At 32.7% G+C, this 5,000-nt stretch overlaps 1 protein-coding gene across 2 annotated transcripts in view; it reads left to right on the forward strand.

Annotated features, from left to right (window-relative positions):
* LOC137632895 (uncharacterized) overlaps positions 1-5,000 on the forward strand; it is a 56,028-nt gene that overhangs the window by 726 nt on the left and 50,302 nt on the right. For both annotated transcript variants that reach the window (XM_068364989.1, XM_068364990.1), the window contains exon 1: positions 1-395. This exon is cut by the window's left edge and continues 726 nt beyond it. The gene's annotated coding sequence lies outside the window, so the exon portion shown is untranslated. The remainder of the gene's footprint in view (positions 396-5,000) is intronic.

Here is a 5,000-nt window from a genome sequence, read left to right on the forward strand (position 1 = left end):
CGTGATCATCGTGGCTCTACTCTGACACACAACGCGGAGCACTTTTAGTTAGGTACGTAAAGTGTTCCCTGTGGCACCCCCGGAGAGAGAGGGTGTGAGAGTGGACCACTTTGAAAAAAAGTGTAGCAACCATTTAGTCACTGGATTAAAGCATCGAGTGGGATTTATATATTCAAAACAGCAAGATTTAATTCTTGAAAAGGAAATTTGGTTCCGCGTGAAGTGGTATTCCAGTGACCCATTAGAAAATAAAAGCGAAAAAAAGGAGATAAGCTAGCTGTGTTGTAACCCCCTGTGATCTTAGGATACTGACACATAAAAGAGCAACATAAAAGAAAAAATAAACAAAACAGAATTCATATTTTCTTCGACGATTCTTGAAAACATACGTCAAGGTAAGAGTGAAAATGATCAATATGTTTGTGTCTTGATCTGGTGTTGGATTACTTTCAGGCATTGAAATCTCCTCGCTCGAAAACGTGGGATTGAAAGAAGTGTATAATCGACGCCAGTTGGAGGCCAAGGTAAGGTTCTGATACAGCGTTCGTCAATAATCAGTTTGTCGAGAAACAAGTGTAGGATTTTAAGAGGGTGGTGGGTCTCCACGAAGGAGAGAGGGGGGCGCCATCCCCCAACTCTCCCGGAGCAACCAAAATCAGATGCTTGTGCTGTTGGTCTGGTCTCAGCGATTGCAAGCAGCAAAGCAGCTGACTGAGACGCAAAAGAATTTACCTTCACTTTTGCGAAGCTTCCAGAATTCTTCTTTGAGACCGAATTATATATATATATATATATATATATTATATATATATGTTATATATTATATATATTTTATATATATATATATATATATTATATATATGTTATATATTATATATATTTTATATATATATATATATATATATACATATATATATATATATATATATACTGTATATATATATATACGTATATATATATATATATATATAAAATATATATAATATATAACATATATATATATATATATATAGATATATATATATATATATATACACACACAAACATTTGACTACATGAACTAAGAAATGAAATTTAAAACCTTTTTGTAATCGTATCAAAATTATGACGGAAGAAATTCTTAATGTTGCATCATATTAATTTGGCTTTTATATATTCCCTTATCGACTTTAATCCTATTTTAAGATCTGCTTTACAAACGTTTATTGGTGAGCCTTTAATGAAATTTTAAATATGGAATTTGGAAGCTGGTCATATTAATGATAACAAATAATTAACGTATAAAAAAATTAAGCATTGATAATTAAATAAAAAAAAAAATGAGCCCTTTTAATAAATAAAATGCTTTAAATATTATAGAAATCGAAAGATGGGTCACATTACTGATAACATAAATAACATATAAAAAAATCAAGTATTAATAATTAAAAAAAATAAAGATGAGCCCTTTTAATACATAAAATGCTTAAAATATAGAAATCGAAAGCTGGGGTCACATTACTTTAATCACCTAAACAAAATTTTGTATCATCAATCTGAAAAAAAAAAAAAATAGAATTTGAAATCTGTGATGTTCAAGTAACCTGGAAAAAAAACCTTTGACTTTAGTCTTTGAAAGGTCCAAAACATCCCTTAAAATTCAGTATCGTAAATTCTAAAAAAATTCCAGAAACTTGGATTGAATATTCTGAGTAAATTTTCTGGAAGAAAATCACCCAGAATCCTGGATTTCATATTTTAAGTAAATTTTCTGGAGGAATAAATATCCAGAAACCTGGATTTCATATTTTGAGAATTAGTATTATTTATTTTATTTATCTATCTATTTATTTATTTATTTATTTATTTATATATTTATCTATCTATTTTTGAGGAAAGAATCCAGAAAAATGAATTTCATATTTTTTTTATTTTTTTTATTTTTTTTTTCATTTATTTTATTTTTTTATTTATTTTTTTATTTTTTTTTATTTTTTTTTTTTTGAGGAAAAAATATCCAGAAACTTGGAGTTCATATTCTGAGTAAAATTTGTAGAAATGAAAAAAGATCAGCAATACATAAATCATCAACATTTTTCCGCACCTGGAATAATTATTATTGCAAGAATTTGCATCAAATTATGAGCAGGTCATCCACACGTCTTATTATACAGAAAGGAACTTGAGAGAGAGAGCAGCTTAGGATTATAGAAGTCACGAGCTAAAAGAGCTCATCTCACAGAGAGAGAGAGAGAGAGAGAGAGAGAGAGAGAGAGAGAGAGAGATTTTCCTTTTCTCTTACACTGTTTTTGTTGCAGTCACTGTTAGGGCAGAGAAAAAAAAAGGACGAAGGATAGCAAAGATATTAAGACAAAGGCGTATAAAGTTAAGGCCTGTAGGAAAAGGCAAATGGACGAAGAATAACAATGATATTAAGACAAAGAAGTATAAAGTTAAGGTTTGTGGGACACAGCAAAATTTTGTACGAAGAATAGCAAAGATATCAAGACAAGACGTTTAAAGTTAAGGCCTGTAGGAAACAGCAAATGGACGAAGACTAGCAAAGATATTAAGAAAAAGGCGTACAAACTTGAGGCTTGTGGGACACAGCAAATGGACGAAGAATAGCAAAGATATTAAAAAAAAAAAAAGACGTATAAACTTGAGGCTTATGGGACAGCAAAAGGACGAAGACTAGCAAAGATATTAAGAAAAAGACGTACAAACTTAAGGCTTCTGGGACACAGCAAACCTGAGGGTCTGCTTCGAAAAGAAGCTCTGTACATGAATGGGGATGGGTTCCTGCTGACTATATACAATTGTAGTTTCTTTTATCAATTTGTCGATTAAGAGAAGGTGGAAGGGAGGGAGGTAATAAACGATTTAAACCAAGTAAAAACACAACCACGCAACAAGTTTCAAGCCGTCTTTAATGTTTGTCTTCGGCGTGGACGAGAAAGTGAAAGTATAAAGACCCGGAGAAGGATTTGGATCTTTTATCATCTTTTTAGCTTTCGTTTTTTTTTTTCGACTCTCTTCGCTTGGCTTTTTGATTATTGCCTAAAAAAACAGATACACATTAAAAGACACCCTCAAAAAAGAACCTAATGAGTGAAAGGGAGAGTAGCGAGACGGGGCAGACCATAACGCTTCTTTTTGAGAGTGGCCCCAGACCGGTTTTCTTCCACCTGATTTAAGTGATCGCCAGGCGCTTGCCTCTGCTTACTTTTTTTCTTTCTTGTGTGTAGAATTCTTTCCTGTGAAGGAAGGCTTACTTTATTTACCATAAATTCTTAGGACTAAATCGAGATTTAATCTAAATGATAAAAAGAAATGAACAAAATCATTCGTATGGCAGAAACTCCGAAAAATATGTTTTCTCTTTTCGTGTGTGGTAGAATTCGCTCCTGCGAAGAAATGTTTCCTTTTTATCGACCATGACTTGAGGGACTACATTGAGATTTAATATGAAGAAAAGAAAAATTTGAATTTTGAGAAAGCTTTCTGCTCTGAGAATGTTTGTTCAACTGATAGTGTTTATAATTTGAATTTAAATTATAGTGCAACCACACGTAAGGCCAATTTTAGTGGTAGACATAGAGGTCATCCTCATCGTAGTGAGAATTGCAAATTTTTCCAATTTATCTTGTTCTTTCTTTAATAGAAAATGGGCCCCTGAAACGTGTTTGTTCTCGCTTTATAGAGTCAAATCAGGCTTAAAATAAGTCTTCAGATGATCTAGGAATAACTGTAAGTCTTAAAATAAGTCTTCGGATGATTTGGGAATAACTGTAAGTCTTAAGATAAGTCTTCTGGTGATCTGGGAATAACTGCAAGTCTTAAAATAAGTCTTCGGATGATCTGGGAATAACCAGGTCTTAAAATAAGTCTTCGGATGATCTGGGAAAAACTGTAAGTCTTAAAATAAGTCTTCGGATGATCTGGGAATAACTAAGTCTTAAAATAAGTCTTCGGATGATCTGGGGGAAAACTTTAAGTCTTAAAATAAGTCTTCTAATGATCTGGGAATAACTGCAAGTCTTAAAATAAGTCTTCGGATGATCTGGGAATAACTGTAAGTCTTAAAATAAGTCTTCTGATGATCTGGGAATAACTGCAAGTCTTAAAATAAGTCTTCTGATGATCTGGGAATAACTGCAAGTCTTAAAATAAGTCTTCGGATGATCTGGGAATAACTGTAAGTCTAAAAATAGGAAGCTCAAGATGGAATGTAACTCGGCGACCCACCTGTTGAGCCCCACCGACTAACAGTGTTGCCATACGTCTAGCCACGATAATCCCATCTATAAAATTCCAGTTGATATCTTCGAGGCTAGCTTTTCCATGAAACGTTTGGAGGATCCCACCCAAGGGGAAATTGTGAGGCTTCTTCCTCTAAAAAAATGTCAGTGAATGATAGGAAATACCTGAACTTCCTGCAAAATGTCGACTGTCCATCTGCTATGGCAACAGGTTGCAAGAGTTCAGGGTACTACGCATTTAAAATCCAAAAGAATTTGTCCAAATTATCCAATGAATAGTTTAACTCAAAAGGGAATTTTATACAGTTTTTGAAGAAATTAATAAATTTCATACACCAAGATTAGCGGTAGGAAATTATTAGAAATTTCATTTAAATGTTTTATCGAATAGACTAAGAAATTTATCCAGGGTACTACGCATTTAGAGTCCAAAAGAATTGGTCGAAACTATCCAAAGAGTAGTTTAACTCAGGAAATTTTATACAGTTTGGGAGAAATAAATACATCTTATAAATCAAGATTAACTGTAGGAAATGATTAGAATTTTCATTTAAATGTGTTATCAAGGGGATAATGAAATCTATCGATATAGTTGCATAATATAGGTGAGTTCTGAAAACATGAAGCAGGAGCCTAAATCACTGGACCTTATTCGCTTCTCTCAGGTTCATAGTCAGTATATCATGAGACCATGCTCACCTCCATAATTTATCTAGAAATTAATCTTTATCATAACCGCTATATTGACCAGTTGAATCG

This window comes from Palaemon carinicauda, chromosome 42 (assembly GCF_036898095.1).
Source record: "Palaemon carinicauda isolate YSFRI2023 chromosome 42, ASM3689809v2, whole genome shotgun sequence".
Lineage (NCBI taxonomy): Eukaryota > Metazoa > Arthropoda > Malacostraca > Decapoda > Palaemonidae > Palaemon > Palaemon carinicauda.